This window comes from Acipenser ruthenus, chromosome 23 (genome assembly GCF_902713425.1).
Source record: "Acipenser ruthenus chromosome 23, fAciRut3.2 maternal haplotype, whole genome shotgun sequence".
Lineage (NCBI taxonomy): Eukaryota > Metazoa > Chordata > Actinopteri > Acipenseriformes > Acipenseridae > Acipenser > Acipenser ruthenus.
Window position 1 is genome coordinate 3,620,886 of NC_081211.1, and position 22,043 is coordinate 3,642,928.

Consider the following 22,043-nt stretch of genomic DNA (forward strand, 5'->3'; position numbering starts at 1 on the left):
GGTCTGTACATAATGCAAAACATGTTCAAAGTGCAATTATACAACCTTGTGAGATTCACTATGGCCATGTTTAACCACGTCTGAAACAGCGTATTGAATCATCAGAAGAGATTGTCAATATATACACGTCATCTAACACAAACATCAAATATTTATTGTTCATTATTTTTCGGGTTTAAGTCAACACACAGTGCAGAGGCATCTTGTTAAAACAAAGATGCATATGCCACCCTTTGCTATTGTAAACTACTGGAGTTATTTCGGTAATGGAATAAATATTTATTATGCAAATTCAAACTAAATGAATTAATTTACATTGAGGACCTGTCTGTTATTTAAATAAAGGATCTATTTTATTAGAGGTCATTGGGCAATACAAGACTACACTTTTAAGTCACTTGGTACAGCATACTGTACCAAGATGGAAAACAAGACTTCATGATTTGGTTGCCTGACTGGAGTGATAACAACTCTTAAACCAGGTCCACAGTCAATTTAGCAGGACAATTTGTTACCAGCAAACGGCTTATACAGGTGTGTCTGTAATTTGCTCTAATAGAAAACATTCTTAAAACTGTCCTTGAAGTTTTGTGAATAGGGCCTCATAATACAGTCATTTTATAGTATAGTAATTCTAAGCACATGCATTTTGTGAATACATAGTTACAAAACAAGTTGTAGAGTCAGATGTTTAAGCCTGCACTGTGCAATGCAATATGGAATGAACAATATTCTTATTGAAAAGTCTGGTTTTAAAGTTAATAGGTTAAGAGTTAATATATTCATATTCAATTTTAAAATATTCCAAATATTTCATTCCAAATATATATTATTAATGAGCTGTGTGTTTGCTTTTGAGAGTTCATAACCTACAGATCCACCCACAAGAATATTAAGAATATGTGCATATGCATGCAAGATAACTTCATTCAAATATTACTAAAACATGGGTAACATTTTTCAAACAGTTTGAAAAGCAGTTACTAACAACTATTGATATTATTGTAGGACTAAAAACTAATGACTGCTTTATAAATTCATTACTTGCTTAAAAGCAAACACATTGCCTATATATCAATCTCAGAGTATCAACCTAATTATATTTTAAACTAGCATTGCTTTAGTAAACAACTTCAACTTCATCTGACTGGACAACGATTTTGACAAGGCTTTCAAAAATATCAAGCCAGATGTAAAATTAAAGCAGACACTTTTTATATTCATTTTGACATAGCTGTTGTGAAGATAAACACAAAGAGAAATACATTCATTGTGAATTTGTTGCTTGGAAAACTGATAAGTTTTCTGTAAACATATTATGACAGCAAACCCTCTCGTAAGCTTACTCTACATGGGCTCTCGGGGCTTTAAAGTTATTTTAACAGATGTTTAAATTTGCAACACATTCAATTGAAATTTCAGCAAGATTCACAATAAGTTAAGCTGACACTGACGTGAGTTCTGACAATTTAGTGATAAGACAAACCATGCTCATACAAGACTGGTCCATGGAGAAACCATAGCCTGTGACCATGTCATAAATCTTTCTTAGGTCCAAAGAATACCACAGTACACAATTTAAGATATATCTATTTTTTAGAACTAAACTCTATTACTTTTTAAAGCTGTCTCGTTATGAAACCAGCTAGAAACAGGCAAGTAGGGGAATGCCTTCAAATGGAGGTGAGGTTTAAAGAAATCTGATTCTAAATATACAGTCTTTAATCTCCTGACTTTTGAAAGTTATAACCATTAAAGAAAACTGCTTGATTCAAAAACTAATAGAGTCTTGGTTAGCCTTTTTAACATTGTCAATACTGGGGGCACATTTAAATGTCAGGTAAATTCTCATACATTGATTTATCGCCGGAGGCATGTGTTTGACTGTAGGAATGTGTGCTCAATCTCTTTGCCACTGTATATTAACTTTAATGCAGTGCAAAATCCTCCCGCTGTCTTCAACAGGTTGTAGGAGGAACTATACAAATACATTAGGAATAAATAAAAACACTTTTCATGAGCTATATTAGAGGACCCTTTTAAAAGGCTTTTGATTCATCCACAGCACGTTCACATTGCTTTTACATTAAATTAAATTCAATGAAAGCTTGAGTTGCTGTCTAAAAGGCTTTAAAGGGGTGTTACACTGTAACAATAATGGAATACAGTGATGGCTAATGCCACTGTGGAGGCTCTTATTGTGACTATAATGCATGCCAATAAAAAAAATATATTGATTGGTTTACTTTTCCCTTTATTTTGCATTTTCTAGCTTCCAGATTTTGTATTTTTTCCATCTATACATATACTACCGAAATGGTGACAGTTTTTAAAATAATGATGATAAACCATTTTAAACATGAGATGGAATTGGTTAAAAATAAAGCATGCATTAAATATTATTAAAAAAAAAAAAAAACAGAGAGCATGCAAGAACTGTAAGGCACAACGTAAATGTAATCCCTTCCACTTTCAAAAAATTGTCACTCATAGGTTTGTCATAAATGTAGCATGAAGTGCATTTTGCAGTATCAGCTATCTTTCAATTGTGTGTTGGGTAAATAACTTAAAAATAGCAGCCAGGCCCAGAATGTCAAATGAATGAGTAAACCAAAGGAAACTGAGTCAACCTTTTGGAGCAAAGAAAACCAGGCTGTGAATCACATCCTGCATTCACGAAGTAGTTAAGTAACTGCAATACTGAACTGAAATAAAAACCTTGCAGACAAAATCCAAGCCAATTTCTCAATCACTGTTTAATCGCTAACTTAAAAGGCTGCCAATGTAATGTGTGCAATGCATGTAGGAGGCTGAGTGTGCGCGTTGTCACTTCTGTGGTGCTTTATTGGAAAACAGCACAAAAATGCTCAACAAAGGACCTGTCGTTATGCACAGTTCTTGGACAGAGTGCTTCAGCACCATGGACAACGACCAGAGAGGTGAGATTCCTTTAAAGGAATCACTAGTCCAGCAGCTCAGTTAGGTCATGTTTTGCTATCTCAATGACAAGCTCGAGCTCCTGTCCCAATGCAATGCAATTGTTTTGCTAACTTATATGGCATTACTTGGTGTGCCCCAAAATCCGTGCATCACGTGCATTATTAAAGAAAAGGACATCAGACCACTTCTCTTGATGTCAAACAAAACGTGTTCACAATAACAAGCACTGTACTGCAAAAGAATTCTCTGATCAATTAAATTACGTATTTCTTCTTTTAATTAAAGCCAGTTATTCCACTTAATCAAAAGGGATCACCTGCCAGTGCTAGATAACATTTTGTGGCTAACCAAGTACAAATGTACTGTATATACTTGTGAGTTACCCCACTAAAACATGAAAACAATCATAAAAGAAAGAGGCATTAAAGCTGCTTTACTGCAAGTAAACTCCTCTGGATTCTGTCCTCTCTCTGAACCAATAGAATCTGAAAGATCAGGAAGATTTGCTGTACCTTCCAACAGTCCTGAGGAGAGGTTTGATCTGTCTGAAGGCAGGACAAGCTAAAGAAGAAACTCATTCCTGTACAGATTCCTCCTGCAGTATACGCTGGCAATGCAATGTTTAAGAAAACTTGGTATGGTTATCTTAACTGCTGAAACAGAAAATGATGTTTAAAGTGATAAGGTCTGAACAACAAAAAGAATACGATATTTAAGAACAATGCTATATATCAGAACAGTACCAAGAAACCGCCAGTGTTTAAATAATACACAATTGTGTATGTAAATATGTGGGTTTTTTTGGTCAAGTCTGCATCTTTCCTTATATGACCCTTTGTAAAAATGGGATAATTGCATGTTTGTGTTTCTGTAGCTGTCTCCCCATGCTGAGAAGCACAGTTGCTTGTTGCCAGGCCGCTAACCAAATGATATTTGACAATGATGCAGAGCTGCACTGGAGAGAAGGGACAGAATTGTTCTTCTGACCGCCTCATTGGCCAACTTGCAGACTGGTAGATGATGAGATTACAGCATTGGGGCAGACTGAAGGATGGACACAGTCTGGTGACTTCTTCAGTGGGGGTGCTTTGCCACTTGCAGAGCGCCATCTGAGATCACGGGCAATCCATGGGTAAGGTAATTAGATAATCAACCCACTCCATCAAAACAAAAAAAACAACCTGAAAACTCCAATTAATTACTGCAGGAATAAAATGACAAACATCTACTGCAGTTGCTTTGTAACTGCAAAACCTATCTGGGTAAATAATGTGACAAGAGTAATTAATATTAAGTGTTTGTATTTTGTATACAACTCAGTGAAGACCACATCCCAAGTGTATGAGAGTGGGGGACTGACTGTACGTTGCCGTTACTGCCACTAATGAGAAATTATGGTAACTAAATTATTTTTCAGTGCGAGGCCTGTTTATGTCAAAAATTAAAAAAATGAATTAAAAAAAGCAGATAATGTTTAATAAAAAAAATGTATGTAGTTAAAACATGATGTATACAATACTATTATTGATATACATCTATTTGAGTTGTTTTATTAATATCTGTAATAAAACGAAATAAAACATTTGTGAAAAATAAAACGAAAAATTATAAAAATTAAAAATAATTTCACGGGGCTCTATGTATCAGGAATATGAACGACAAAACCACATTCTTTAGTCTTTTACTACACAGAACAAGATTGTTTTCACATATTCAGCCAACACGTGTAAACACTCAGAAATTAACTGAATTGAATGTAAAAGAAACTTGATCTGGAGATAAACGGTTCAGCAAAATGAGGATTTTCATTTCTGTCACCTCATGTGAAACAATAGTACAGGGTTTTTGACACCATGCTAGTATTATCAAAAACCCTGTAGTGCTTGTATGTCTTTTAAATTTGAATAAATATTAATTTTGGCAGTTCAGCGGCATACTACTGTATATTTCAGGTAGGATTTGACTATATATAAAAATATAGAAACCAAATACATATTTAAGCTAGTAATTTAGCTGCCACGCGGTTTTAAATAAAGTGTTTAAGTTTGATTTGGTAGAAATTCATTGAATTTAGTTTGGTATATCCTGTAGGCTTTCTAATCTCCATATATATTTGCCATGATGCTTTCCCTGTTTAAATATGGGTTGCTGATGCCTTAGCAGGGTATAATAAGGTCATCTGTGTCAGTTTCATCATTCTCCAAGGCAGTTAAAAATGATCCCTTGTGTACTTTAATAATATCAACACATGGATGATGACAGTGTAATAAAGTCGTTACGCTAATGAAAAAAAAAAAAGGCCTGACTTCTTGCTGGAGGAGTTTTTAAAGGTCATGAAACAGGGGAAGTAGCTGTGCAAGCCTCAGCATTTTCTTGCTCCATTTAGCGCACAAGGCTTACTTAAAGAGTAAGTGTCTTCCAATGTTATTTAACAGTTTTTCCCCCATATGCCTTTACCGTTTATGATGTTTGCAATCGAGTGGTTCTGGGATCTGTTAATCCTATATTCAGATAATTCTATTTTTCTCTAAATCTGCCGTTACCTGCCATGACTGAACAACCTTTGTCATTTCATTCAAATTATGTGAAAATTTGACCTTTTAACTCTGCAAGCCCCACCTACTATGCATATATAAAGACAGTCAATGTGATTGACGGGTAAAAAGTCACATTGTCACATGATTTGAGTGGAATGGGGTAGGCTATTTAGTCCTGGCACTTAGGATTCTGTGGGCAAGCTTAAAGCCAGGTAAAGGCTGATTTAGAGAAAAATTATATTAACTGAACTGCAGACCTCTTTATCTCCTTGTAATATAATGGATTTTAAAACTTTGAATGACATTTGGCTCATCTTGAATCTATGGGTTAAATTCTAATGACATTTAGGAGTTTCAGTACTTTTTCCTATTAAAACTATTTCCCATTGGACCCAGCCATTTAAGAGTCAAACACTTTCAACGTGAGCTGCTTCTTCACTGTTGACACTTCATAGCACTGCCCTTGAGAAGCTGCAAGTTTTTTTATTGAAACATATTCAAATAAAGAAGTGGAGAGCTTCTTTAAACAGCTTTTGATCTTCTGATGGGTTTTAAAGGTAGGCTAGTGAACAAGCATGCCAGTCAACTTTTTTTTAAAGCAAGTTTCCTGCAGTCTGTATTGCATTGCAGTCAAACATTCTCGACGACGTCAGCATATTTAAGTTTTTATCAGCTATATGTGCAAATAGGCAGCAAGTCTAGTAATTTAATCAGGTAACTAAAAGATTTGTAATCATTAGTGTTGAGTGCATTATAAATGCATTGCAGTCTTTTAAGTTTAGCAGCACCCTATGCTTTATGAATACAGCCTACTGACAATTAGCTTAATCTGGTTCAAACTGAATTCAATTTAATTGAACTTCCAATTACATTAAGTGTCAAATTGTGTAATTACATCTGTGGTAACATAGTGATACACTGTGAATTCATAGTCTCATGTGCAAATGCAATTTAAAATAATTGCCAGTTACACAAGATCATACATTTACAGAATTGTTATTTTATACAAATTACGAAATAGAATCCAAAACTGTAAGTTGTGTTTTATATTCCTGCAGTTGCATACCATAGCTTACATAACGCGAGGTCTGCCTTCAAGGTATTTTAATTTGAATGAAGGTCAAGACCCACACCTACCACCTCTGCCCTTATGCATTTTTGTACAGTATTGACAATTCAAAAAGCGTGCGAGATTTCTATTTTTGGCTTTCCTTTTTTATTCAAGCACCGAGTGGCCAACAGCAGGAGCCCCCAACATTGATCTGAAGAAAAATCAATATGTTGTTGATGAGCTTTGAAATACTTGTCAAATCCAAGAAATAATAACTAGCCTTAAGGCTAGCTTGCGGTCACAAGAGCTGCTGCTGCTGGCACTTTTTAACAGGATCAGTTCTTAATTGTAGAACAGAATTCTTTTTTTTTTTTTTAATGCACTTGTGCACACTTCTTGATCCCCAACAGGGATGATGATGGTAGAGATTTGAAAGCACTTCAGTACACAAAAAGCCATCCCTTGCCTGGCATCTCGCTGGATCATTTTCTTTTGAGAAAATGGATCGAGGAAAAGTGTTTGGCAAGTCATTCGGGTATCACTTTGAGAGTCCTGGCTTGTGTTTAAAGATAAGTGGGACAGTTATGTCGTGGTGGGATGTGCTCTGTTTGTTTCTCACAGTTTTTTTTAAATACATTGTTAGATGCTGTAAGTTTACCTCTGCAGACACTATAGTACAAGCTATATTAATGGAGGTTCTGCTGGTAGCAGAGAGAACAGAAAGCTAAGACTCCAGCTGAGAAAAGACAAAGACAGCATAGGTTAGCATTTTACTGATTACTCCTGGTGTCTTTTTGGCAATCTGTGTGTTGGGCTCTTAAGATGGGTAACTACAAATACAGTTCAAGTCAAACAAGCAAACATTTTGAAAGTAACAATTGTGGATTATTTTAGGAATGTGTGTTTGAGTACGTTTTTAGCTTTCATGCTGTTATACATTGGTCCAAATACACTAATCGATAATCCGATGCTGTAATTGCACCATTTTTTTTTATTCCAAATGGAAAAAAACAAACAAATGACAAATATATTAAAGTATTTCAGTAAGTTAACTGATAGTTTTGTTCTTTCTTGATATATCTGGCACATTACCATTTGTTTTCCCTAAATGCTGCCCAGGAGTAAATGCTTGAGAAATCTACCCCATTGTTTTATATTTTCTACACTACCTGGTGTAGCTCAGATGTCTTAGACGTGACTTTTCGTTATTCTTTAACTACAGATGCAGTAGAAGAGAACCCAAGAGATTAAAACAGAACTATAAAAAAACTTCCAGATGGTCTATGATTTTTAATGGCCCTTTAGAGAAAGGTACAAGATGATTGTGTCGCCAATAGTGCCATAAATGTGGCTCGTAATCTGGTTTGGAGATTCACTTGCACGCTGGAAAACTAAATAACTTTTAAACATAGCGACAGAAAGTCAATGGTTTTGAAGGCCATCTAAGATCATTATGAACCTGTCAATACCGATGTAACAGATTATAGCAATGTTGTATGTAGCACAGTTATGTCTTTGTTTTTTACCTCCTATGTTTTGATAGGAAAAAATCTTAATGATACAAAACTGGGAAACAAAACAACTTTAAAAGTGCTTATGAGACCTTTATATATGACCCACAGTCTACTATGCCAGTGAACCATGATACTTAAAATCATTTCATTTCCAGTTTGATACAACTCCCACATACTGTACAGAACATATTATTTCAATCATCCCGCTGGGGAACTGAAGACAAATTGTGTAATCTGGTGTGGCTTTAATGTTTAGGACACAATGAAAGGTTTGAGGTAGAATTGTGATTTTCATGGTTAGGGTTTGGTTTATGTGTAGCTGCTCCAGAAAGGGTAGATGCCCCTTCAGCAATCTGGCTTCAGATAAAGTAACAGCATGCCCCCCCACCCCCCAACCCATACACAACGTTCTAAAATAACATTAAGAACATTGTAACTATGCACAATAACATTGTAATTGTGTAAGTACACATGTATTTACTAAGTAACTACTATGTAAATACACAGTAATTTGAGACACTTCATGTAAAGTGTTACTAATGCTCAATCGTATGTTACTCTTTTGTTCTTTATCTTCACACTATGAGCACAGCCATTTTCAGGAATCTCAGGATCAACACACACAAAAAACAACTGACAATGACTTTTCACGATTGCAGTATGAAGTGTTGGAAATCTTTAGACCTTTACGGTTAATGTATTCCTCTCGGAAAGGAAATAGAAATAGAACCCAAACTGTGCAGCCCAGCCATGATTTATAAAGTATTAACATGAGTAGCAACACATGTAGCTTTACTCCACTGGAATCCAGAGGCTTACTGTTTTAACTCCATGAAGAGCAAAGGGCTTCCCATTTCATCTTATAAGCTTTTCATCTCAGCAAAACTAGTTCTGAGCCCTCAGATCTTTCATGTCTCTACTATGGGCATTACTCTTCATAGCCTTAATTGGTCAAGCCCTGGAATACCAGATGAGCATGTCTATTAACCTATTCCAGTAAATACCTTTTCACACCTGAAAATAGCTTTTCATTTAGTATGTTAACTACCATATATAATGATGGTTGTTAAAAGAATATCGGTACCCACCAATTCATGGAAAGAACACAGTCAATACAAATATGATTCTGTAGTTGCCATGCAACGCTTTAAGTTAAATATGTTTTGGTAACTGTCTTGTCATTTCATGACACGACATATGTAAACACAATACATTTCAGCCTTTGCTTTCATGTACACCAATGAAATGAATTAATCTGTAAACTGTGGGTCATTGATTAAGTAAATGCTTTACTACCTGTACAGCAACTAGCAATATGTTTCAACAACGTGTGCCTATAAATTGACTACCCTTTACATTGTGTCTCTAATTACACTGTAATTCCATAGCAATTGCATGTGTGGTAAAACTGCATTCTAAATATATAACACAACCATATGTGTAAGTATCATGTTACTACAGTGTTATAACAGTGTAATAAGAGACACTGATTTGATTTAATTTGTGGTGTTGTGTTACATGGCTACAAAAAAGCGATTATACCGACGTGTCAGGGTGTTGGAGGAGAAATTAACTTGGCTAACCTTTGGGTTGCTAAGTGGCTCTCAAGAATACTCTTTAAAACAGTGTCACCCACACCTTTACACCTTCGTACCTCTTCTTTATTCTCAGAGGTATTCCAGCTATTAATTTTTCATTCTAATGCAAAGATTAATTCTGCAGAGGTCCGCTCACAGAATGCCTTTGACAAGCCATGTCAATTGGAATTTCTCATGCAAAGGAATTAGAATGGTTTTCACGGATCTTTATACATTTCCATGTAGGTGACCATCCAAGGATGTTAATTTCCTATTTATCACTATTACATTTTTTTTCATAGTCTCTTGTGATATCCTTTCATTACCCTTCACTTTCCAAGCATTACTTTTTCTTTCTTTTTTTGCAAGCATTCGCAAACTGCTTCTCTTAGGAGCAATGCGTCACTCAAGTGCAATTTGGTAAGGCTGGGTACATGTAGAAAGATGTTTTTTGCTCTTATACATGGTTTCATGACAGGCATATTGGAGGAGACATTATCCAGGATGGCATACTTCTGCTTTTGTTGTGCTTAGCAGCATGTTTTCAACTTTTTGTTTTGAAAGCATAGGATGAAAGATTGGTCATCTCATGGTAGAAGCCTTTCTGTAACTCATAAGTATAGTTTATTTTTCCCTGTTATTTGACTTATTTACTAGAAAAGCGTTGCATGGCAACTACAGAATCATATTTGTATTGACTATGTTTTTACAGTGTCATCGTATAGGGCTGTGATTCAAACACAAAATGCTCTTTCTAGTTGATGTATTTGTGCCTATTGTGTAACTGATAGTGGTTGCATTATACTTGCACTATGTAATTACTCTGTTATTACAGTGCAGTTAAATATGTTTTTCTAGGAATATGGAGAAACTTGTCCTTTTGTTTGTCTGTATGTCACATAAATTTCTGCACATACATTTTACGGAAGCAGATCATGATGCCAATACATTGCTGTAGATGTAATTCTGCATATAAAGCTGGGTGTGTAAGTCTAATTTGCAGTTTCAATTTTACATCTTTCCTAATTAAATATGCATCAGACATCCTCAAGACAACAGTCTCTGCAGTCTGTATCACTTAAGTATTCTTTTTCCATCGGGAAGTATGTCAGACACCAGTATGTTATGCATTTTACAGACTTGTAGTCTTACAATGAGAGCCTTCATAAGATTAGGCATATTAGTTAATTCCCTGTTGCCACACTTAAGTATATGTCTTTTTCATATTAAAGGGGAAGTCTCATATTTTTATATTCATTTTCAGTTAATTAGGTCTAATTTTGCTGGCATGTGTAATAGTCCCATGCCTCTCCTTCAAACCAGGACTGCTCACTGTCCAACTTTGAGAGAAACTTGACAAAATATGCTGGCTTGACCGGGGATCACTAATACTGTAATAAGAGGATAGATTTTAAAGCATTGGCTAGCAGTCCTGTAAGTTGTTTTTGTCATTTTTTTATTATTATTTTTTTATTTTATCCATGTTAGAAAAAAAAAAAAAAACACTTATTAAATCTGGTATTTCAAGCATCTTCATTCACTCTCAGTAAATAGTGTGTAGTCCACACAGCTCTTGACTTAGAAGAATCTCTGTTCGGTCTTCTTCCATATCCAGCTGACACTGAGGTGCATTAGCTACTATCAATTTTGACATTTCATATTAATAAAGGAAACAGGAAGAGAAAGTTTGTAAAACAACAGAATGGAAAAACAAGAAATACCTACAAATTATGATAGAGGCCGATTATTCAAGAATGTTGATTATTTTTCATCTATGCAGCCCTTTACCCATAGAGTCAGTAACAGCGATTACAAATAATGCTAGGATGTGACTCATAACTCGCATAGTTATGAGTTTTTATATATTATCAGCCTGTGTCTGCAATCTACCGGTTCATTAGTTTCAGTTTCCCCTGTGTGATAATGCTTTACCTTGCTTGATAAGCTCGGTTTACAGGGAAGGAGCAGGCACACTATAAGTTGACATTCCCTGACAAACATCTGCCTACATAAATGAATTCCCAGAAACTAAAAACAGACCACAATACCTAAGGTTCCTGCCTTTGTGTTTAACATATAAACAAGAAAGAAACAGGAATAAAATAAATAAATAAATAAATAAATAAATAAATAAATAAATAAATAAAAAGAAGCACCAGTTCGGCTTAACTTTAGAGGGGAATTGAATATAACAGAAATTTGAATTTGCATTTTAATGGGAAACGTTACATTCACCTGAGGGGGAAGACACAAATTGCCTGGAGGGTTGACCTGTGACTTTATATCAAAGAGCCTGGAATTAAATCTATCAGCCTCCCACCAGATAAGGAAGACACAGTGACAGGTAGCTCTGAAGAATCTCTAGGAAAGCATATTTACTGCCCCTATAAATTTGAGGGCCTCAAACAGTGTTCTATCAGGAAGCCAGACTCTTTTCCAGAGGATTGATGTGTGCTGTTCTCCCAACTCAAAAGACACCTGCCAATTTATCTGAAAGTCAACAAGGAAAGTTTTCTCGGTTAATGTAAAAAAAATGTATTAAACGTTTAACAGCCACATATTTTAACCATGCTGATTCGTTTGGCAAAATGGTTGTTTACAGAAAATCTCATCACTGCTTTTATGCCATGATTGTCTTTATCTTGGCCCTCTATTGCTTAGAGTTCTTGATAAGCAACATATTGTTTGATGAGACAGAGTTTCAAGAATTAGCACTAATGTCATTTTTAATGTATTATGTTTGTATCTTCCCTTTATAGTGGAATTTATATACAGTATACTGGTTTATGTTAGTTATTTCTATACAGTATTTACAGTAAACCTTCATTTATTAATTTGTGTGATCATTTTATTAGACTTTAATGGTTTCTAACTAAAATATATGACATCTGAGTTTGAATTTCCTCAAAATCGCAAAACAAATGACATAGATAAAAGATATTTATATTTTAATTTAAGAACAGCCAGGTAAGTTGAGTATATGTTTAGTCCCTGCAGCTACACTGCAGGGACACATCAGTGTGACACACCATTTCCGTTGTGTGCTTCTATGATTTCTGTATTTTCAAACTAGGCTAAGGCTCTTGCTAATAAACAAAGAGAAATAATAAAAAAATGTATAAAACACAAAAGAAAATCTAAGCCTCTTTGGCACTAATAAACACTGTAAAAGACATAGGTGAAGGTCTACTGGTTAAAAAATGCATATCTTCAAAGGCTTTTTAATAAACAAATGCTGGAGTTAAATATTCATAACCTGGGAATACTGCTAGTTGTCACTTTCATCTTTGAATATAAGATGAAAAAAAAAGTTTGCTGTCTACTTTGAATTCATAAAGATCTAACAATCAATTATAGAACTTTTGAGTCTTTCAGTTCTGCTAACTAGTAATCTAGGACACAGGCACATTATACGTATAGCTACTGGTTTTAATTGAACCAACCTCCAGAACTCAGAAGTCTCTCCCAAAGGGATATAAAGTACACGAAAAGCCTATTAGTTAAAATAATTAAGTTACAAAATAATGCAATGAAGAAGCCCTAATTGGCACTGCACTGGACGGTTTGCGTAAACTTTGGACAGCTGAGGATTTAATCTTAATTCTTATAAAATAAGTGAACCACAGAGCAAAGATGCTAGTTATTTATTTTAATATCGTAAATAGTAATATCTTCAAATGTAATTTATTGTACTTCTTCTTCCGAGTGGAGTGGAACAAAAGCTTCAGAAAAAGTCACAAAAAACTATCAGTAAATCTCAATTGCAGTTTACAATGGTGTAAATTGATAACTTTGGCGTGAAATTGCATTAGGATGTATATTAAAAATAAATGCAGATATCTGTCAAGATGTGTTTGGTTAAAATGCCTTGGAAGCATATGGTGTGCATAGTTTCACTGGTCTTTCACTGACTCCAGTTGGTGGCTGCCAGCTGAGATTGGGGACAAGGTATATATAAAGGCAGATGGTATCCTGTTAAGACTCTCAGAGGTGGGCTATTTGACACTCCAGCATACCGCACAGAATAGATGCACTCCTAGCTATGGTTTATTGTTCCTTTTCCCTACAGGACACTGCGAGCAGGAAAAGAATGACGGATGGATAAAGCATACTGTAAAGTGATGAAAAGAGGACATCTGAAGCTTAGCAGGTAATTTTATTGTTAGAAGCAGCATGCTGTTGCAATTCAGCTGTGTAATATAAGGTGAGAAACAATCAGAGGTATCTGGGCAACACAGCATGCTAAGACAGTAACAGGACCTGAGTCTCATCACAGTATGGTATACCTCAATAGGCCTTTCAAAAGCGATTGAGTTTGAAATGGCTGTCCTGGCAAACCACACTCAGCAAAAGAAGACTGACTGGCTAATGGTTAACAACTGAGACAAATTGGGGGGGGGGGGCCTAGGATCAAAAGCTAACCTTTCCATGTACTGTATCTTAATCAGTCAGATCTCTCCGAAATGAAAGCCCTAGATTAACATGTACGATTGAGCAAACACTTTTTTATAAAATAGGTTGCCGTTTCCCTTATCTGATTCTTTTTACATCACTAGCCTTGTGACGTGTGCAGTACAAAAATAATAATCATAATAGGATTTATATCAGATTTTAAACCCTGGAACAGGTTCCTAAAACACAGAATTAAGTTCAATTGGATCTATACAGAATCTATAAAAAGAATGGATTCTGATTTTTAAACTTAAAAAAAAACACTTTAATTCAGCATTAAGGTTGAGAGAAATCTTTTTTGTTTCTTGATAATTAAAACATAATTTAAACACATTTCTTCGCAAACACACTCAATAAAATAAGAAATACCTGTAGATTGGTTAAAAGTGTCTTTTGGTTTATAACAGCTGCACAACATTAATTAAGCTACCTGTTAATAGTTACATTATTTTCACATAATTTTCATATGAACAAAAAATCAGGTTTCATCCTATAACAGAACCCCTATAAATATGCCAGAACAATAGACTTGGGCTTTTTTTCAGCTTGCTTGTCAGTCTTACAATGAAGGGGAATACATTAGGAAAAAGGGGCCTGTAGACACACTGTAGTTGCCAGTACAGACAGCACGCTTTAAGAATGCCACTATGAATGAGCAGACATGAATATCAAAAAGAAAAAGGCTCAGAAATGCAAGGAGGAGTGCAAACACCAGTGGGAATGAACAAAGTTAAAAAAAAGAGTGAAAAGGAAGTCTTTTGATAACAGGTGTGTGCATGTACTGTGTTCTCTACAGATTCGGATCCAAAATCAGCCAATTTAGTGAGACTGGGCAAGGGAGGGTAAAGAGATTATGACAAGTCTGCCCTTTGTGCAAAGCCATGTTAAATGATATCCTTCCAGCCATACTGGTAGTTTGACCCAGGGGAAACATCATTGACACAACAAGGAACTAAAAGGGCTATAAAGCAGCGTGGATGGGAGGAATAGTTGGGCTCCAGGCTAGCAAAGCACAAGGGAGAGCCGGTATTTATCTGTTTTATGACTGCGCCTGGCATTCTGATGCGATGCCTGTGCTGTCATGAATTGGTCGGAGCACGGACTTAAACAAAAGCATCTTTTTGCTTGTAAACCTCGGGTAGAACAGGAATAGAACACCCGGACACAGGAGAATTCAACTTATCCCAGTTTCATAAAATTGTTCGGATGCTGTAAGGAACATCCGTTGAAAATAAAATGATGCTAACATGCATGTGTCTCCTAAAGAAACTTCTCATCCTGTCAGTAAGCCGCGTGTTTGTAAAAGACTGTAAGGTTATACCGCATACATCTATTATCATTGCATTTAAGCAGTCAAGAATATTTAGAAGCTCATCAGGTGACTTGTGGTAACAGCACATGGGTTACAATACTGTGTCGAAGTCTAAATGGCTTGACAGAAACCATTGAAATAACAGTACATTTTAGTGCCATCTTTTATCATTTTGGGATTGAAAAACATGTATGTGCAAACGTTTGAAATATATTTGGTTTGAACTACTCACCTACGAGGATCCATTGAGTCAAGACTATCAGCCCTGTCAACTCTCCTCACTTTATTGAACTTGACATTTTGGTATGTTAGAACTGATATTGCATACAATGCAATTACATTTAAAACTTGTAAAACAATACGTTGTAAGGTTTGATAAATGCTAGGTGTAAATGCTAACTTTGATTTCAACCTTTAATGGGCTTATAATGCAATGTGCCATTTGTCATTTTGTCATTGTGGAAAGCCAACTGCTGTGTGGCACTTCAGCACCATAATTTATACCTCAAATTCAGCCTTTCCATTATTATAATACCCACGCTTTTTTAATGATTTCACAGGGCTATGCACCTGGTCAATAGACATAACAGGTGCATGAACAGTTGATTTGTTCTAGAACAGTGTGCTGGTATGTCACCATAGGGACTCAAGATCACATTCTGGTCTTCTTCCTATTAAAATGATTCATTTAGGGGTCAAGTGTTTGTCTTTCAAGACCATAGCTGTCGTAAATCAGACCCTGTGTGTTCTCTGTTCAAACGTGTAGATTCAAAGATACACTGTGAAGCCTGCTCAGCACACTGCACTTACCTCGCTCCTAAATCAGACGAAGCATAACACATCTCTGAAACAAGTTAATGCTATTGTTGTGGTGTGTTCCATGGTAATAACATAACTCCCTCATTTAACAGCCATAACCTTTGATCTCTGACATGATCGATTAGGGAGTTCCATAATTACTGTGTAGCACGCCACAGCAATACCATTATCCGTAATTATAGAACATACTGTATATCCACGATCAATTAATGTTTTATTCTTCCAGACAGTTCTGCAAAATCAGCGTTTCAATCAGGATTACAAGTAAAACTGATGAATTTGTTTTTTATAACAGCTGTTGTAGGCAGCTGTAGCTATACAGCAACAACTGCAGCTTTACAAGCAAACATTCTCACCAGATTTTTTCATTGCCTACGTGACCTGTTGTAACTAGCGGCAATTACACTACTCTAAAGGTAATGTCTCAAACGTTCAAAATCAGCATATACATTCCCCTTAACGGATCCATTAAGACAGTGGTTCTCAATTTGTTTTTTTTTTTATCTCGGCAGACCACACAATAAACAGTATAGCTTACTGAAAAATAAGCACATAAAAAAAATCACTATAATATTAAGAATAACCGTAGACTTATCTTTCTTTGTTTTAACGCAATGGTAGGCCTGTTTCTGTGAGCAAATTGGAGTTTTAAAGAACGGTTCAAGTTTACTTTTCATAACACACATTTATTTTTCATAACAGGAAGATTCTATGCTTCAGTGCGTAATTCAGCTGGTCAAGAGTAAGTTACTCAATGTTGTTATGTTAGCCTCTGTGCTGGTCTCAATCGCTCCGTAAACAGTGCTGACATATACCGCAATGATAGCCTGTTAGTGGAAGCATTTAAAAATGCCAATAATGTATTTTTATAATGCATGGATAGTGAACTTTGTCTTTGCCTCCTTGTCTGTATCTTTTCATTATCAACAAAAATACATGTTTGGCATTTTTAAATGCTTGGTCACTAACAAGGCAAACATTGCGGGTTATGTCAGCTCTGTTTATGAAGCAAGTGAGACCAGCACAACGACTTCATTCAATAGAATTAATTACAACAAATAGAACCTTGTTTGAGGGAAGGATATATAATAAAATGTTTTTTTGAAAAATGAAAACACTTTTTTTCTTTCCGTTTTTAAGGTCTCAAATTTTGTGTTTGCAATGGGATTTATAAACTATGCTGCCACTTCCTTTCCATAATTATGTAACCTTTCCACGGACCACCTGAAGGGAGCCGGCAGACCACAGATTGAGAACCACTGCATATATTTTTTTCCCAAAGTACATTATAATGTTGGTGAATACTGTATGTCGGTGTTGCGCTAAGCACCGAATCCCATAGGTAAAGAATTATTCACTGATATACTTTCACCCCTCCCTCCCCCCCCACAATCAGCATTGAGGGGTCTTTTCAGAAGCAATTGCCACTGGAATGTTTGTTAAAACTATACAAATAACGATCTAAGCAGAAACTAGAATCATGCAGAGCTAACATAATAGGATATCATCAGTTAAGAAAAGATATATTAGGACAATGATTTATTGTACTCCTTAGAACTCTAATACTTTGCTGGGACTTAATATGTCCTAAGTTATAAAAACTGATATGCAGGCTTGCAAGGACTCAAGGGCATTTTCAAAGCTAAATTCCATTGTTCCTTTTACAGGTTTGGAAGTGATGCGTTTTTTTAAAAGAATCATCTCTCCTAACCTGATTTTATGTGTGGGAGGCTCTTAGATTCAGAGCTCACATACTTGAGTCTATCTGTGTTGGCTTATGAAGGCACACCTATTTACTTTCTATTTTGCATGTATAGTAAATCCCTGGTAGACAGATATAATTGTCTGAGGCTTAGAGAGCTCATATTGAGGTCTAAGCTCCAAATTGTGGACTTTGTTTAGAATTGACACAAAATGATCATGATCTGAATGTAAAAAATCAATCAATCAATAAATAAATCAGATACAAAATAAATAAATGTATGAGTCCTACTTCGGCGCTTGACCAATTCATTTTTGCTCAGCATGTAAAAACAAATCGGGTCTCCCTCTTCAAAGGAAAATTGTTCATGGTTATACAGGGCCTATGTAACATAGTAATTACAAAGTAATTAGTACAGTCGTTATTTTAACATTACTTGGTAACTGTAGTTTTTTTGGTACAACCATGAAAGTAAGGCATGTATTTACAGTATAAGATGGTTGTGACCATGTACATTGTAATTGGCATAAAGTATACAATATATAAGATTATAACTAATAGTACTTTCTTAATACAGCCTAAATTCACATTTCCACATTATTATTTAATGAACCTGTCTATGTTCTCTGTCTACAATAATTGTTCAAGCATTCAATACATGTTAGACTACTTAATGGCACCTCAAGAGTCAAGACTAGACCCAGGTTATTCAGCTGAACTGAACCTTGCTGTCAGTAATTACACAGGGTCATCCTATCAGTGATGGAACAACTGACCCAGAAAGGACTTCTGACCTGGCTCTAAGACCATTGGGAGACCATTACAATATCAGAGCATTGCCTTGAAGAAGCCACATCATTAACAGACCACCGCATTACCAACAATACCATCACACAATGGATTTTGAAATATTGTACAGTGGTCGTGAGAGGTGAGTTAGATATGATACTGCAATGGATGTCGAAATATGAAAATGTTAACACTGTGCTGCCATTGTGAAAATGCCTTATTCCATTTTAAAAATCTGCACAATGAAAAACAGTCCATAAAACTCATCAAGTTCCAAAGTCAGCCTAGGGATGCAGCTGGTATCCATGTATTAAAGTCATACAGGTAATAATATTTTTGTTATCAGGTCAATCAATTCCAGATGTGGAGTGAAGTTATTAATCTGCATAGACTAACCAATAACTATTGCTCCAGTGAGTTTTATATTAACGTCAATATTTTAATTTAACAATTGGATCACTTCACACTCACAATTAACAGTTCCCATCTACAAGGTCACTATAAAACTCTATATGAATAATAGCAAATCAAATCCCAACCTTATTGATATTTACGGCCCTACAGTATCTTATGAAGCACAACATGATATGTGTTTTATAGAAAACCCTAAATGAGCTTTTTAACATTGATATTACATACCTCAGCGATGTGTACTGTTTATCATTGGATCACATGTGAAAAGTTCACACCCAGTTCAGACAGGACAAAGACCCAACTTGGCTATATTGGATATAGAGATGCAGAATGATTTGTGATTGAGGAATTCCCAGGGGACAGCTTGTTTCACACTCCCATTGACAGACCTCGCAGGGCAATATGAGCATCTGAGCCATGGCACCTATGCAGCAGACAGGCTGGTATTTTTTCAGAGTCTAATGATATAACCACTGTTCATGGGTCTGACCAGCAGTCTGCAATGTGCTGATCTCCTGATCGTATGACTCACCATGCACTTTACACAGGAGTGTTTTTACTAGCTAAGCCACTGGGGACTGTTTATATTTTATTTCAATAGCCATTCAGAATACATTTTCCTGGAGCATAAGTACAGTGAGGCAGCATCTGTCATTTGCATCCGACTAAAGTGTATAACTAAACAACACAGGCAAACAGGATGTAAAGATGACAATTTATTCTTATTCAGCAGTACAACTTCCAGCAATTTATTGTACGGCTGTCATGTACAAATCAATGGCAATGCAAAATTATTCAGGCACTGTGTTTGTAAGCCATTCATCAGTTTCATGTTTTAAATCAATAGGAATAATTTTACATTAAAGTATTCACAGGAGCATATGAAAACTAGGAAAATTGATAAAATCATCAAACATTGACTCTTTTGCCATCTTTTATCTGAGAATACAGTCCAGTATGGTCTAAAATGTTATTGGGACATAATAAACTACATTATATACTGCATATGGTTTTCTAAGCAAAAAATGATACATATAATGTGGCCAGAATGATGTGTTAGGAAGAGTTTGATTATGGTAAGAACAAAAAGCTGCTAGATCTGGAAAGTGTTGTAAGAGGGAGTAGTTTGTCCCTCTTATCCTCCTTTTAGCAATTTTAAATGATGAATACCATTTTGAAACAGTTTGATATTCCTAAAACGTAACTATACTATTGTTAACAAAACCACAAACAGCCTTTATGACTGGTAAACTGTATTTTATATTTCAGACTTTTGAAAAACAAAATAAAATTAAATAATACAGCTTTCCCAAAACACATTTGTTAATATTTATAACATCATCATAGCAAGCTCACTATGAGCACGCATTTTAATTAATATTATAATGCTGTGTCATTGTGATGTATTGGAGTAACAAAAAGTCCTTTCATGAATTATGGTAAGAACCGGCTAATATTGACAGGGGAAGAATCAATTGGTTCAAATATATTTCCCTATTAAAGTGCTGAGCTACTGTTAGGACAATAAATCAGTCTAGCTTTGACTTCAAGGATATGGTAATACATTCCATTAATGGCAACTAGTCAGAAGAAGTATTATGCAGAATAGTCGGCATAATTGCAAAAAGCTTTTATAAATATGTGTCGTCCTGAATTACAGCTTTCCAACTAAGCGTGGAAGAATCCCTTCTTTCTTTCATCTATGCAAACTACATATTGAATAATTAGGAAAGTATTAAAGCATATTATGTTCAGAACACATCTCAAAGGCTCTCATGAATAAATGGCACCTAGCATGACTAACGCTTCCCCATAATCTTAGTACTACAGTCCCAATTTAACACCTAAATAATCTGTAAAGTGTAAGTACAGCTGAAAGGAATGATTATGCCTCAGACTCTAGGGTACATGCTGTATAAGGGGAGTATTGTATGGCGCTTCACAATTGAAAATGAAATAAAATTCATTTCATGGCAGCTTTATATGTGTCGCGGGCCTTACATTCATATAATCATTGTGACAGATTTCTTATAAGGACAATAGGTAGCCCTGCTACACACATGAACATAGTAGGCATTTTACTAAATAAACGTTGATGGTAAAGAAAAATGTTTAAAAAGCTAATGCAACAAGTAAAATTCTGAATGAAAACTGTCTTTTGGTTTACAGGTTACCATAGTTACAGTATGTTAACATTTTCCTGTTGGTATTTATGTGACCAGTATGTAGTTGTATGTATGTAAGTGTAGTTGCTATAGTGTCTAAGATATTGCATCAGTGTTGAAAAACAAAGAACATTATAAGAATTGTTATACACTGTGAACGTGGAAAGAAAAATAGGTTAGCACTGACAGTAGACTATTTGGCTGTATAGGAAGAATAAATAATTGATAAATCAACAGTATATTGCATTAACAGGCAGCAAATGAGAACACGTTTCAGCTATCTTTGGTCTGTCAAAGTTTTGTTTTATTAAGTGTGTCTGGTTATGCACTATTAAGTCACTATTATATCACCGGTACATTATTCACATCATGTCATTTTTGGTCATGCTGATTTTATTCTCTGTAAATGTTGTATCACTGTCAAGATCCCCTGATTAATAACTCAATTTATTATACAGTGCATGCAATTGTTACAAAAACCTGCAAAGTGTAGACAGACATTTAACCAATCTGTAACTATACATCTTATACCACTATACCTGCAGTTACAACGAGGTTGCAGATCTTAAAGTTAAACTTTGAACTATTTACTCTGATGAATTGTCCCACTTTTACCAATAAGTTATTATGCAATTTCTTGAAATGAGTAAATCCTGTCTATAATAATAAGAGAGAAGTCTGTTGGCTTTGGGAGAGTCTGGATTTTCTGGACCTATTGGGAAATATTTAAAAAGTGGGTCAGTCTCTTTGCAAATCAATTCTCTCTGCATC